We start from the raw sequence: 17,070 nt of genomic DNA, 5'->3' as shown, positions 1-17,070 counted from the left end.
TCCCAAGGATGAAATAGACACAGCTAAAGCGGAGAGGCGCAGGTATGAGGAGGCAGCACGGCTGGGGGGGGCTAGAAGGGAGAATAGTTATGCCAGGGCGGAGACCTGCGCAAACTCCCTGTGCTCACCGTTGGGCTAGAGAGACCGGGCAGGCACCGTGTTATGCTATGGAGTGCACGGTGTTTCCAGTGCGGGTGCAGAGCCAGGTGCGGCACATACCAGCCCTTCCTATTGGCCGGGCTAGAGTGGGCATCGAGCCAGGTAAGCTTGGGCAGGCTCGGTGCTCAAGAGCTCCAGTGCGCCTGCACGGTCCGGTCTATCCAGAGCCACCTCTACACACCAGTCCTCCGGTAGCAGCTCCCCGCACCAGGCTTCCTGTGCGTGTCCTCGATCCAGTACCACCAGTTCCAGCACCACGCACCAGGCCTCCAGTGCGCCTCGCCTGTTTAGCACAGCCAGAGCCTTTCTCCTCTCCTGCGCTGCCAGAGTCTCCAGTCTGCCCAGCGCCGCCAGTGCTCCCAGTCGGCCCAGCGCGGCCAGTGCTCCCAGTCGGCCCAGGGCGGCCAGTGCTCCCAGTCGGCCCAGCGCGGCCAGTGCTCCCAGTCTGCCCAGCGCGGCCAGTGCTCCCAGTCTGCCCAGCGCGGCCAGTGCTCCCAGTCTGCCCAGAGCGGCCAGTGCTCCCAGTCTGCCCAGCGCGGCCAGTGCTCCCAGTCTGCCCAGCATGGCCAGTGCTCCCAGTCTGCCCAGCGCCGCCAGTGCTCCCAGTCTGCCCAGCGTCGCCAGTGCTCCCAGTCTGCCCAGAGCGGCCAGTGCTCCCAGTCTGTCCAGCGCGGCCAGTGCTCCCAGTCTGCCCAGCATGGCCAGTGCTCCCAGTCTGCCCAGCGCCGCCAGTGCTCCCAGTCTGCCCAGCGCCGCCAGTGCTCCCAGTCTGCCCAGCGTCGCCAGTGCTCCCAGTCTGCCCAGCGCCGCCAGTCTGCCCAGCGCCGCCAGTGCCGCCAGTCAGCCCAGCGCTGCCCGACAACCAGTCTCTTCCAGATCTGCCCGACAACCAGTCTCTTCCAGATCTGCCCGACAACCGGTCTCTTCCAGATCTGCTCAACAACCAGTCTCTTCCAGATCTGCCAGCCAGCCAGGATTTACCGGAGCCTACTACCTGTCTGAGCTTCATCTCAGTACTGGGCTTCCTCTCAGTACTGGGCTTCCCCTCAGTACTGGGCTTCCCCTCAGTACCGGGCTTCCCCTCAGTCCCGGGCTGCTTCGGTCCCGAGCTGCCCCTCTGTCCCGGGCTGTCCCTCTGTCCCGAGATGCCCCTCTGTCCTGAGATGCCCCTCTGTCCCGAGCTGCCCCTCTGTCACGAGCTGCTCCTCAGTTATGTGGGGATCAGGGTGAGGACTATTAGGCCATGGTCGGCGGAGAAGGTGGATTATCCCAGGACGCGAAGGGGAGGAAATAGGACATTTATGGAGTGGGGTCCACGTCCCGAGCCAGAACCGCCACCATGGACAGACGCTCACCCGGACCCTCCCTATGCTCTTGAGGTGCGTCCGGGAGTCCGCACCTTAGGGGGGGGGTTCTGTCACGCCCTGGTCATTGTATTTTGTGTTTTTGTTATATGTTTGGGTAGGCCAGGTTGTGACATGGGTTTATATGTTGTTTTTCGTATTGGGGTTTGTAGTATTTGGGATCGCGGCTAATTAGGGGTGTTGTTAGGCTTGGCTGACTGAGGCGATTCTCAATTGCAGTCAGGTGCTTTTCGTTGTCTCTGATTGGGAACCGTATTTAGGTAGCCTGAGTTCGCTTTGTATTTTGTGGGTGTTTATTCCTGTCTCTGTGTTGTATTCACCAGATAGGCTGTAATTAGTTTCTCGTTTCGTTTGTTGTTTTCGTACTTCAGTTATTTCATGTACCGTCTTATCATTCATTAAAGTCATGAGTAACCTACACGCTGCATTTCGGTCTGACTCTCTTCTTACAACAGACGAACGTCGTTACAGTCTACTGTTAAATACTACTATTAATAGTACTATTAAATGCTGGAATGTTCTACGTCTACTGATGCTACTATTAATCACATTTCAGGGAAGACCCAGATGCAGACAATATCAAAGTAACAAAAGTTTTTTACTAGAACAGGGGTCAGGCAAAATGACAGGTCAGACCTTGATGACAGGTCAAGGTCAGTAATCCAGGAGGTTTTATTGATTTATTTTACCAGGCAAGTCAGTTATTATTACAACAAATTATTATTTTCAATGAGTGGGTTAACTGCCTGTACAGGGGCAGAATGACAGATTTGTACCTTGTCAAATCGGGGGTTTGAACTTGCAACCTTCTCAGTTACTAGTCCAACGCTCTAACCACTAGGCTACCCTGCCGGCCCAAAGGTACAGAACGGCAGGCAGTCTTGGGGTCAGGGTAGGCAGAGGTCAATAAACCAGGGTGGTGTGACAAGGTACAGAACGACAGGCTCATGGTCAGGGCAGGCAGAATGGCCAAAACCGGGAAAACTAAAAAACAGGAACTAGAACAAGACAGCAGCAAAGGGAAAAACGTGGTAGACAAACTAAACAAAATGGCAACAGATAAACAGAGAACACAGGTATAAATACACTGGGGATAATGGGGAAGATGGGCGACACCTGGAAGGGGGTGGAGACAAGCACGAAGACCGGTGAAACAGATCAGGGTGTGACACTATTAAATGATGGAATGTTCCATGTCTACTGTTGCTCCGTGATACATCAGGTGAAACTGCAATTGAGGTACGTATGTTAGGTAGTTGACACCTGGCCAACGTGCGGCTACATGTGTGCACACACACACACACACACACACACACACACACACACACACACACACACACACACACACACACACACACACACACACACACACACACACACACACACACACACACACACACACACACACACACACACACACACACACACACACACACACACACGGGACCTGGCTAGCCTCCATAGCAGCAGCAGCCTACTGATTTTAAAGAAACCACACACTCAATGACAAAAGCTTACGCTGACATGTTTTGGTTCGGGCAGAAGTTACCTTTAGTTGTTAAATAAATATATTTTTATTGTATATATTTTTTACATCTGGTCTTTCAATGCCGTTGATTTTATTGGACTATGAATGGAGGTGGAGATAGGCACCATTTAGGTTTCAACACAAAAGGTTGAAATCATTGGACTCTCGAGACATACAGCTAATATGACCCATATTCTGTGAAATGGAATTAGGATGTTATTACTGTTCTCTATAAATACACTTCACGGGAATGTTGGCGGGTTCTGGGGAAAATATACTTGTTTGGTTTCTCAGTATCGCCTAATTTAGAGTCATGAATGCTTAAACTAAGTTTCACTGAAGGCCTCAAATGTTCATTTCTGAACACACTGTATTATTTAAATGTTTGTGCGAAGACAAGTATTGCTCAAAAGGAACTACCATTCTGAGAACTAAGAATGGCATAATTTTCAACACCGTTCTTTTGAAATACTATTGTTGAAATGCAAAATATTTCAGATCAGTGACACATCAATCATACATTGAGAAATATTGCTTTCATGAGTGAATGATATCTTCTGATATCTGTGAAAAATAAACTAATACACGAATACACTGACACACACACCACCCCACACCACCCCACACCACCCCACACCACCCCACACCACCCCACACCACCCCCACCACCCCACACCCCACACCACCCCACACCACCCCACACCACCCCACACCCCACACCACCCCACCCCCCACACCACCCCCACCACCCCACACCACCCCACACCCCCCCCCCACCACCCCACACCACCCCACACCACCCCACACCACCCCACCCCACCCCCCCACACCACCCCCCACCACCACCCCCACACCACCCCCACCACCCCACCACCCCCACACCCCCCACCACCACCACACCACCCCACCCACCCCACACCACCCCACACCACACCACCCCACCACCCCACACCACCCACCCCACACCACCCCCACCCCACACCCCCACACCACCCCACACCCCACACCACCCCACACCCACACCACCCCCACCACCCCACACCCCACACCACCCCACACCCCACACCACCCACACCCCACACCACCCCACCACCCCACACCACCCCACCACCCCACCCCACACCACCCCCACCACCCCACACCACACACCCCCACCCCACACCACCCCCCACCACCCCACCCCACACCACCCCACACCCCACACCACCCACACCACCCCCACCCCACACCACCCCACACCCCACCCCACACCACCCCCACCCCACACCACCCCACACCCCACACCCACCCCCACCCCACCACCCCACCACCCACCCCACACCACCCCACCACCCCACCACCCCACCCCCACCACCCACACCCACCCACCCACACCACCCCACCACCCACCCCACCACCCCACACCACCCCCCCACCCCACACCCCCACCCCCACACCACCCCACACCACCCACACCACCCCCACCCCCACCCCACCACCCCACCACCCCACCCCCACCACCCACCCCACACCACCCCACACCACACCCCCACCCCACACCACCCACCCCCCCACCCACCCCCACCCCCACACCCCACACCCCACCCCCACCACCCCACCCCACACCCCCACCCCACACCCCACACCACCCCACACCCCCACCCCACCACCCCACACCCCCACCACCCCACCCCCCACCCCACACCACCCCACACACCCCACCACCCCCACCCCCCACCACCCCACACCCCCACCACCCACCACCCCACCCCACCCACACCCCACACCACCCCCACCACCACCCCACACCCCCACACCACCCCACCCCACCACCCACACCACCCCACACCCCCACCCCACACCACCCACACCACCCCACCACCCCCCACACCCACCACCCACACCCCCCACCACCCCACACCACCCCACACCACCCCACACCACCCCACACCCCACCCACCCCACCCCACCACCACCCCACACCACCCCCACCACCCCCACCCCACCCCACCACCCCACACCACCCCACCACCCCCACCCCACACCCCCCCCCACCCACCCCACACCACCCCCCCACACCCCACACCACCCCCACCCCCACACCCCACACCCCCACCACCCCACCCCACCACCACCCCACACCCACACCCCCACCACCCCACCACACCCCACACCACCCACACCACCCTACCCCACACCACCCCACACCACCCCCACCCCACACCCCCACACCACCCACACCCCACACCACCCCACACCACCCACCCCACACCACCCCACCCCACACCACCCCACACCCCACCACCCACCCCACCCCACACCACCCCCACCCCACACCACCCCACCCCACACCACCCACCCCCACCCCACCCCCACACCACCACCCCACCCCACACCCCACACCACCCCACCCCACACCCCACACCCCCCACCCACCCCCACCACCCCCCACCACCCACCCCACCCCACACCCCACCCCACACCCCACCCCACCCACCCACCCTACCCCACACCACCCTACCCCCCACCCCACACCACCCTACCCCACCCACCCCACACCACCCTACCCCACACCACCCCACACCCCACACCACCCCACACCCCACACCCCACACCACCCTACCCCACACCACCCCACACCACCCTACCCCACACCACCCCACACCCCACACCACCCCACACCCCACACCCCACCACCCACCCCACCACCCCACACCACCCTACCCCACACCACCCCACACCCCACACCACCCCACACCCCACACCCCCACCACCCTACCCCACACCACCCCACCACCCCACACCACCCTACCCCACACCACCCTACCCTACCCACACCACCCCACACCACCCTACCCCACACCCCACACCACACCACACCACCCTACCCCACACCACCCTACCCCACACCACCCTACCCCACACCACCCTACCCCACACCCTACCCCACACCACCCTACCCCACACCACCCTACCCCACACCACCCTACCCCACACGCACTGAAAAACTCAAGTTCACGTTTGATATTGTTTTAAAATGTTACATTCCACAGCTGTTGTAAAAATATGTTAATGTATCTACACTCATGTGCTTAAATGAATAGGACCCACCGGGGTATATTTGAGTTCAGTGTCTTTGCTAATGTTTCAAATGTGCTGTTGATACTTCTCTTGGACATAAAACATATTTTGTTTCCGGTCAAAATCACCAAGTATGTTTGTACTGTCAATATAAACAGCTGTGCAGTTATGGCCCGATTCAGACTTAGGAAAGTTACGCCTTTCCTACACACGCCTTTCCTTTGCACTTCTCAGCAGATGACATTCAGACTAATCTTCTGGGCTTGGAAGGTGTGCTTCCCTTGAGTGTGCTGAATAAATTGAATTAATCGGCTGAAAACAATCCCACTTTCTGGCAAACAGATTTGCTTGAGGCATTTTTTATTCAATAGGGTTTTCAGTGCATTTATCCCATCTCTTTAAATTTGGTGTACCTTTAAATTCGATTTTTTTTTTTACAGACTCACTAGAATATATGGAGAGAATGGTTCAGAATGCTGGAAGTCAATGGAAGAAAGCCATGTAAATACTGATACACTGAACTTTAAAAAAATATATTTAAGCAAGTAAAGTGTTCGTCCCATGTTTCTTGAGCTGAAATAAAATATCCCAGACATTTTCCATATGCAAAGAAAGCTTAATTCTCAAAAATGTTGTGCACAAATTTGTTTATATCCCTGTTAGTGAGCATTTATCATTTGTCAAGATAATCAATCCACCTGACAGGTGTGACATATCAAGAAGTGATACTGTGAAATGTGTTGTGCTGCATGAGGCAAATGGTAGTCACACCAGATACTGACTGGATTTCCGATCCACACCCCTACTTTTTTTAAAGGCATCTGTGACCAACAGGTGCATATCTGTGAAGTCCATAGATTAGGGCCCAATTAATTAATTTAAATTGACTGATTCCCTTATATGAACTGTAACTCATGAAAATCTTTTAAATTGCTGCATGTTGTGTGTATATTTTGTTCAGTGTATATTTGTCCCTTTTCCAGCACCATTCAGTAGATTTAAAACTACACTAATCTTGTATATTATTTATTTAGGGTTAGGAAATGATTCATTAATAATAATAATAAAAAAGTTAATGTACAAAATATATTGATGAATAAAAAATTAAGTGGTTTGATTCACCCTGAAAGTTATCATATTTAATTGTTCAATCCATGAAAAATTGGAAATTCACAAAGTGGTTGAAAAGTTGTCCTATAAATCTACCCTAATAATCCTTACTAATCATGGAACTGTGATGACAATGTTTCAGTCGTTGTGAACCATGCGGCAGGCTCCAAGCTTAAACGGTCAGTTATGGTCTGCGTTCCATACAGGCAATGGAATTCTCCGGTTGGAACATTATTGAACTTTTATGATAAAAACATCCTATAGATTGATTCTATACTTAGTTTTACAAGTTTCTTCGACCTGTAATATAACTTTTTGAACGTTTCGTCCGAATGGACCAGATCACGCTTTTGGATTTGTTTACCAAACGCCCTAACAAAAGAAGCTATTGGACATAAATTGACATAAATGATGGACATTATCAAACAAAACAAGCATTTATTGTGGAACTGCGATTCCTGAGAGTGCATTCTGGTGAAGATCATCAAAGGTAAGTGAATATTTATAATGCTATTTATGAATAATGTTGACTGCCCAATATGGCGGATATTTCTCTGGCTGGTTTGCGCTTTGAGCGCTGTTCTCAAATTATGCTTTTTCCATAAACTTTTTTTGAAATCTGACACAGCGGAAGTGTATCTAAACTTTCATGTATAATAGTTGTATTTACATCAACATTTATTATGAGTATTTCTGTGAATACTCATAATTCAGGCTCTCTGCAATATCACTGCATGTTTTGGAACTACTGAACGTAACACGGCAAATAAGATTTTTGGATATAAATATGAACTTTACCTAACAACACATGCATGTAGTGTGTAACATGAAGACCTATGAGTGTCATCTGATGAAGATCAAAGGTTAGTGATTAATGTTATCTCTATTTGTGCTTTTTGTGACTCCTCTCTTTTTTGTGAGTTGGTTCTAACCTAACAATCGTTTGTGGAGCTTTCCCTGTCAAGCATTTTTTAAATCAGATACGGTGGCTGGATTAATGAGAATTCTATCTTTAAAATGGTGCCTACTACTTGTATGTTCGAGAAATTTGATTTATGAGATTTCTGTTGATTTGTATTTGGTGCCCTGCAATTTCATTGGCTGTTGACGAGGTGTTCCTCTAGCAGAACCCCAGTCCTAGACAGGTTTAACAAGCATAACTACCACAGCATTCGGCTGTGATACGCCATCCCATCTGGTTTGCGCTTATTGGGACTATATGTTTTAAGAGCTAATTGACCAAGAAGGAGAGTGATGGAGTGCTGCATCCGATGTCCTGGCCTCCACAATCACCTGACCTCAAACCAATTGAGATCGTTTGGGATGAGTTGGACCGCAGAGTGAAGGAAAAGCAGCAAACAAGGACCCAGCATATGTAGGAACTCCTTCAAGACTATTGGAAAAGCATTCCAGGTGTAGCTGGCTGAGAGAATGCCAAGACTGTGCAACTCTGCCTAGAAGGCCAGCATTCCGGGGCACGTGTATATACAGTAACTGACGGTGGCTACGAATAGCGGCTAATATTTAACATAATACTAATTGTAAAAAAAATACAGTGAAAAATGTGTGCATATAATTAAAACATTCTAGAATTCATAAATCAACCCGATAGGTTTGGCCTAATACTGTAATAATTCAATCAATCAGATGTATTTATAAAACCGTTTTTACCTCAGCAGTTGTCACTAAGTGCTTTTCCAGAAATCCAGTCTTAAACCCCAACGGCCCCAAAGAGCAAGCAATGCAGATGTAGAAGCACAGTAGCTAGGAAAACAATCTATAGAAAGGCAGGAACCTAGGAAGAAACTTAAAGAGGAACCAGGCTCTGTGTGGTGGCCAGTGATTTAGTGAGTGAGTTTTGTGAGTGAGTGAGTTATGAGTGAGTGCGTGAGTGAGTGAGTGAGTGAGTGAGTGAGTACTTAAGATCCCACTGGACAGTAGATAAGACAGGATAATTATACCAGATAGGACAGACTGACCCTAGCCCCCCGCACATAGACTATTGCAGCATAGATACTGGGGACTGAGACAGAGGGGGTAGTGGGACACTTTGCCCCTGTCCAAAGTTACCCCCAGACAGGGCCAACCAGGTAGGGTATAACCCCACCCACTTCGCCAAAGCACAACCCCGACACAACAACAAAGGGATATCAACAGACCACTAACTTACTACACAAGGCTGAGTATAGCCCACAAAGATCTCCCCCACCTCACGAGCCAGAGGGGGTGCAAAACCGAACAGGAAGATATTGTCAGTGACTCAACCCACTCACATCGAGTATACCGAAATAAGCCAGGCATGACATGATGCACCTCTCCTGGGGACGGAAAGGTAGATTGCGAGCAAGCCAGTGACTCAGTCTCCGTAATATGGTCAGAGGCAGAGAATCCCAGTGGAGAGAGGGGAGCCGGCCAGGCAGATACAGCAAGGGTGGTTTGTCACACTTGTCCCTTGCCATTCACTTTCACACCCTTGGGCCAGACTACACTCAATCATAGGATCTACAGAAGAGATGAATCTTCAGTATAGATTTAAAGGTCGAGATCAAGTCTGCATCCCTCACACGGATCGGCAGACCATTCCATAAAAATATATCTCTGTAGGAGAAAGACCTGCCTCCAGCTGTTTACAAAGAAGTTCTAGGAACAATAAGAAGGCCTGCGTCTTGTGACCGTAGCGTACATGTAGGTGTGTATAGCAGGACCAAATCAGAGAGATAAGTAGGAGCAAGTCCATGTAATGCTTTGTAGGTCAGCAGTAAAACCTTGAAATCAGCACATGCCAGTGTATTGAGGCTAGCACTGAAGTAATATGATACATTTTTTGGTTCTAGTTAAGATTCTTGCATCTGTATTTAGCACTAGCTGAAGTTTATTTAGTGCCTTATCCCGGTATCCGGAAAGTAGAGCATTGCAGTAGTCAAATATTGACGTGACAAAAACATGGATTAGCTTTTCTGCATAATGTTTGGACAAAACTTTTTAGATTTCTGCAATATTACAAAGATGGGGAAAAAAGCTGGTCTAGAAATATATATTTCTTCATTTGCACATGGCTGCAGAAGCCAATGGATTGAAATTTGGAAAACCATCAACAAATAGCTGCAGAATAGCATTCTCATGCTTAAATTCTAGGTGTAGAGAGAAAAGTGGATAAAAAGAGAATTAGGTTCCATTTACGCCTGCTTAACTTGGGTCGGAGTTTCCCCCTTAGTGACCAACTTAAAACAGTTTTCCTGGAAAGCAAAGGTGAATCATAATTTCCTCAGACTGGATCCTGTAGAGAGCACACCCCAGTAGCATGGGCACCTAGACGCCTTACATCAGTCTAAGTGAGGCCAAACAACCCAAATATTTCATGAGGTTCCCCCGCAACATTAGACTGATGCTATGAAACAGGCATAAATTATTGAACAGAGGTGGCTTTGGAGCTCATAACCTACTTCAGGAACGATGACATCACAGTGGCTCAGTTTATTTTAAACTTCTTGCAACAACCCCAAATGTCATAGAAGTGTCTGGTGGTGCAAATCCAGGGAATGGACAGAGCTTCCAATTGAATGTTTGTATCCTCTGAACCCCACTAGAAGCTTCCCACAAAGCCTCGTAAAAGACTACGGACAGAAAATGAATTCCGCTCACCACCAACTTGAGGGCCACATTGAGTTTCACTTGAAGAAGAATGGTAGGAGTGTGGTTGTGAGGGACACAGTGATTCATTTTCATGGACTCTTGGTGTTTTGTGTTATCTCTCTGACAGATGGCCCTACCATCCAGACTCAAGTAGACTTATGTAGTAGACTGCTGCTCAGATCTTCTGGAAACATGGGGCCCACCAAACTGAAGGTCCATTACACTTCAGGAACACTTCTTCCATCAAAATCCTGGTTACTTCTTCTCCATAATCGAAATAGAGGTGGAAAAGAGAATGTACAGGAAGGCAGCAAGGGGTTTCCCAATGTTTTATTGATAGCAGGTGACTTTCAATGTAAGTTAGACGGTCCATAGGAGACACGTCCTCCTAACCCTACTGTAATGTAAATATGTTAGGTTTTTATGCATCATAGACTCTGCAGAATTAAACAAATTAACATTCCACAGTTTGCTTTTTGCCAATGCAGTTTAAAATACCCAAATCAACCAACCAAACAGAAAGGGCCACAAGAAGTGGTGCAGCCCAGGGGGCAGGTGTCCATTTTGTCAAGTTCTCCACAGCTCAGGAGGTCCATTATCCATGTGCTCTCAACAAATGCCGCCATTAGCTTTCGGCACACAAGGAACCACCACTTCCTGTGGGTGGCCACCTAGAACACAGAAAGAGGGAAGTTTAAATACACACATTAAAGTCACAAGATCAGTTCAATTGTCTAATGAATACAATTGCTGCATTTTATGATTCTTCTGGGCTAGTCCAGCACCAGGTAATTTCATTGCACCATTACATCCTGCAAGGCTGAAAATATATTACTGCTATAATGGCCTCTTCTAAGTCACACCAGATATTACTCCTATAATGGCATCTTCTAAGTCACGGTATTAGCATGGCTAGTGGGCTAGCTACAGACCCCATGGACTCTATAGGATGCTGCATATTGTCAAACGCCCCTGTAACACGTCCTGACATGTAGTCTATATAATATTTATTTTATTTAACTAATAAAAGTCAGTTACAATGACGGCCTACACCTTCCAAACCCAGATGACGCTGGTCCAATTGTGTGCCGCCCTATGGGAGTCCCAATCACAGCCAGTTGTGATACAGCCTGAACTCAAACCAGGGTGTATGCAGTGACGCCTCTAGCACGGAGATGCAGTGCCTTAGACCGCTGCACCACTCGGGAGACCAGTCATAACAATGAATGGTACTACACTATATCAAATTACATAGCTAATTCCATGACAAGGTAAACAACCAAGACAAAATATAAAAGTTTAGGTATTCACATAAATTCATATTGACCATTTCTTGTCTCAAACATTTATGTCAATTCACCTTTGGCAAAGGTTGTTTGCTTTAAACAACTCCTTATATAAATTCAATAACATTTCAAAGACACATTTTTCCATTCTTACTGCAGAGTTCTGTTAGATTTGACAGAAGGCCTTACATGAGGTGTTTCACTCAGCTCTGCACTCTACCCTGGAAACAGAGTCAACTCTGGTGCGGACTCATGGTCCCTTTCATCTCACACGTGGAAGAACAGGCCCTGCCGAACGGCTCCTCCCATCGGCCCTGCTCTCATCGACAGGAAGACCCAGAGACGGCTGGGAGGGAAAAAAGCATCGCTGGAGACGCCACAGCCTCACCCCGATGTGACCACACAGTTGGAAGAGAAGAGAGGGCCGGAGAGTATTAGACAATGAACAAAAAGAAGCCAACTAACCGCAGTCTGGCTCCCAGAGTAACACCACCAGCACCAGTCCTCTGTGTAACACCATCTCCCCATAAAAGAGAGAGAGCCACTCTGGATGGCCTTTTCGCAGATGCAACAGCTTGCCACTGCCTCAGAGAGCTGTTCCCAAGTTGCTCTCTGGACTGTAAGTGGGCTGAACTACATGGCGGACCGCCTGCCTCAGATTGTGCTGGAGTCGGACACACACGCATGCAAACACGCACACACACACGCACACAATGATACAGTTGATGTCAGCGGCTTGAACAGGACCGAAGGAAGTCCCAATGTGACGGAATATTTAACAATATGGTGTCTGTGTAATGCTCTGATGTTGAGGCCACAGTATAACAGAGACAGAAGGAGGGAAGGAGTGAGGGAGAAAAACACATGAGCATTCCTCTTTTCATCCTCGTCAGTAAAGCAGGCCTGAAGCATTCCTCTTTTCATCCTCGTCAGTAAAGCAGGCCTGAAGCATTCCTCTTTTCATCCTCGTCAGTAAAGCAGGCCTGAAGCATTCCTCTTTTCATCCTCGTCAGTAAAGCAGGCCTGAAGCATTCCTCTTTTCATCCTCGTCAGTAAAGCAGGCCTGAAGCATTCCTCTTTTCATCCTCGTCAGTAAAGCAGGCCTGAAGCATTCCTCTTTTCATCCTCGTCAGTAAAGCAGGCCTGAAGCATTCCTCTTTTCATCCTCGTCAGTAAAGCAGGCCTGAAGCATTCTTTTCTCTTTTCATCCTCGTCAGTAAAGCAGGCCTGAAGCATTCCTCTTTTCATCCTCGTCAGTAAAGCAGGCCTGAAGCATTCCTCTTTTCATCCTCGTCAGTAAAGCAGGCCTGAAGCATTCCTCTTTTCGTCCTCGTCAGTAAAGCAGGCCTGAAGCATTCTTCTTTTCATCCTCGTCAGTAAAGCAGGCCTGAAGCATTCCTCTTTTCATCCTCGTCAGTAAAGCAGGCCTGAAGCATTCCTCTTTTCATCCTCGTCAGTAAAGCAGGCCTGAAGCGTGGCCTGCAATTCTCATCCTTTTAACAGATTGGAATAATGGCTGGGACAAATTGTTCCCAGACACTCCAGCTCTGCCGACGGACGACAGAGATCCAACATGGATCTGGGGAAGTAAATAATCCGATTTTTCTTGCCTTTATCTCCACGGAGAAGCGAGGGGGCTTTGAAATGTTTTCTTGTCACAGCATCTTTGTTTACGCCCTCCTTTCTGCAGACCTGGTCTTTAGAAGCCTTCCCCTTCCCAAGTGGATGGCTGGCTGGCACCGCCTGAAATAAAGCTGCTTGAAATGCCAGCCCTGTTATTTCTTTTCCTCTCTTTTTTCCCTTCTTCTTTCCAAAATTTTATCAGCTGTTGGATTCTCCCGAAATGAGGAGTCCCTTATGTGTAGGAGTTCACATAGAGGTTGGTGGAAATTCACCAGGTCTTTAACAAAATATGTGATGAAAACAACATAACAATTCTCAAGGTTGATCAATTGGGTACCTGTGGCTGTGGCGGCCATGACATTTTGTCAGCTGGTTATTGTCATGCGAAACACTGCTGGTCTCACGGCAATTGACTGTTAATTAGCATAAACCTGTTCAGCTTCAAGTATGTCAGAAAAACAGAATATGAGTTGGCCTACTGTATCTGGCTATGTGCCATGCCATAGTCTGTAGGCTTGTTCATTTAGCTGACAAGATTTAATCAGATCTTGTGCCATTATTTTATATTATATGATTTTATAGTATGAAGAATATAATTGAACTTGGCTGAATAAAATATAAATGATATTTTTCCCAATCCGGAATGGGAGTGCGCATAAGAAGATGCTAAATTGAGTTTCAATGTAATCATTTCAAAAACAGGTCCTAAATGCTAGATTTAGAGTTATTTGGTAACTTTAGTTGTGAATGATACAAACCTTAGAATGTCTTGGAAATAAAAACATGTATGGGCTGCACGATGAGACTATAGGCTATTGATGATTTAAGAAAGTTGTAAAAAAAGCTTGCGCTCTGTTCCTTGCCTCAGGCTGCACAGCTGTTCTCTCATCAAGTGATCATATTTTCACCCACCAGACTGTCAATCCAATCTAGTCTCAACTAATATGTAAAAAAATCAATTTAGGAAGGTCCATTATGAAATGGCCAGGAACAGATCAGGGGAAACAAGATATGTCAGTATGGACTCCTATAGTGAATGGAGGCCGCTTTCGCGCCGGTTTGTATTTAATGATGCCAGGTAGGCTATTTCGTTTTTACAGGGGAGCATGTGATTAATATGTGCAGCTGAGAAGTAAATACAACACTTATTTCACTCCATGCATCAACCAGTTTGAGGAGCATGCTCTCGCTGGGCAACAGGTGATATTCCGCCCAAACTCTGTATGCAATGTGCTCTCCAACCCTGTTGCTGCAACTACCCTGTGCTTCATTTAGGAAACCAAGTGAAATCTGTTCGGGAACATATTTAATTAAACTCTATGCATTCGAGAAAGGAATGAAAGAGATAGAGGAGGAAATGGAAACGTACGGTGGTGAGAGATTCTGTAGCCAAAGATAAAATCAGCTTATTAATTATGAAGATATTAAAAATGCCCTATTACCAGGCAATTCAAAATCAAATACAACTCCCAGCGCAATCAATGAACCAACAGCATCGTCTGGGGGTGTAACATAAGGTAACCAGTCCATCGAGAATACATTGTAATACAGTCCAGACTAAAAGGTGATTACTAGATTTTGTTTTGGCAAAGACATCTGAAATCAGTTTTGTTCATTGTTGTTATGTAGGCTATAATGCCACAATCATTATTTTAGTTCTGTTTTTTGAGAGGGCTCTCACCTATGCATAAGGGTGTTTTTAATTAATTATCCCCTTAGAAAGAGCTGTCCATTTCGTGTGTTAGGCTTTCAAACACCCACCACGACCATGTTTTACACTCAGTTTCAACCTGCTTTTGAACTTCTTTCTTTAAATTGATCATCACAGTGAGGTGAGTTTTATAAGCATGATACTGTTATGATGATAAGTGCTTGATGTGATTTTTTGATTCAATTTGCGTTGGTTGGAGGGAGAATAGAGCGCTGAGTACGAGGCCATTAGCGACCTGATTAATGGTCATTAGCGAGTTGGGTACTACCAGCACATGTCCGGAGTGCATGAAAGGAGATTACTGTGACTCAACCGTCACGTGGGATATTTGAATTTTACTACGGTCATGACTGCCGGTGGTCGCTGCAATAGCCCTAGGCTCAGCCGTGGGAATGAGTATACCCACGTAGTAAGCATTTCTAGTGCCTGCATGCTATTGGGTCTCATCATGACATCTCCCGGGCAAGGGCCTTGCCAGTTTTCTCTACAAAGACAAATTGTGCATGGTAGAATTTCCTGGAGAGTATTCCAAAGTCCAGAATGCTCACATTGTTTGCCTGTGCTCTGTGGGGACATGAATTTGTTTAGTTTTTTTGTTTAACTTTTATCTAGTCAGAGGAGCCCTTTGAGACCAGAAGACAACAATTTCAACAAATTCACCACAAACATTCCAATAAAAGATCAATAAAAACTACAGGTTACAACTTCAAAAACTAAGATTTCAACACCACAGTAAATGTTTAACGTTAACTTCTTCGAGATAGGGGCGCTCTTTTAATTTTTGGATAAAAACCGTTCCCGTTTTAAACAAGATATTTTGTCACGAAAAGATGCTGGACTATGCATGTAAACAGCTTTGGAAAGAAAAAACTCTGATGTTTCCAAAACTGCAAAGATATTATCTGTGAGTGCCCCAGAACTAATGCTACAGTCGAAACCAACATGAAATTTCATACAGGAAATGGTCCAGAGTTTGAATGCCCTGTGTTCCAATGTCTCCTTATATGGCTGTGAATGCGCCAGGAATGAGCCTGCACTTTCTGTCATTTCCCCAAGGTGTCTGCAGCATTGTGACGTATTTGTAGGCATATCATTGGAAGATTGACCATAAGAGACTACATTTACCAGGTGTCCGCCCGGTGTCCTCCGTCAAAATTATTGCGTAATCTCCAGGTCCATGCGCGTTCCATTTTCGTCCGAAGAGAAACCAAACTGCCACGAATGATTTATCGTCGATAGATATGTGAAAAACACCTTGAGGATTGATTCTAAACAACGTTTGCCATGTTTCTGTCGATATTATGGAGTTAATTTAGAAAAAAGTTTGCGTTGTAATGACTTAATTTTCGGGGGTTTTCTTATCCAAACGTGATGAACAAAACGGAGTGATTTGTCCTACACAAATAATATTTTTGGAAAAACTGAACATTTGCTATCTAACTGAGAGTCTCCTCATTGAAAACATCTGAAGTTCTTCAAAGGTAAATTATTTTATTTGAATGCGTTTTCTTGTTTTTGTGAAAATGTTGCATGCTGAATGCTAGGCTTAATGCTATGCTAGGCTATCAATTCTCTTACACAAATGCTTGTTTAGCT

At 47.7% G+C, this 17,070-nt stretch overlaps 1 pseudogene; it reads left to right on the top strand.

Moving 5' to 3' along the window:
- Window positions 1-4,828, top strand: part of LOC124044469 — a 183,437-nt pseudogene extending 178,609 nt beyond the window's left edge.
- The last annotated feature ends 12,242 nt before the right edge of the window (window positions 4,829-17,070 follow it).

Source organism: Oncorhynchus gorbuscha, linkage group LG09, assembly GCF_021184085.1.
Source record: "Oncorhynchus gorbuscha isolate QuinsamMale2020 ecotype Even-year linkage group LG09, OgorEven_v1.0, whole genome shotgun sequence".
Classification (NCBI taxonomy): domain Eukaryota; kingdom Metazoa; phylum Chordata; class Actinopteri; order Salmoniformes; family Salmonidae; genus Oncorhynchus; species Oncorhynchus gorbuscha.
This window is presented reverse-complemented; position numbering and strand designations above follow the sequence as displayed.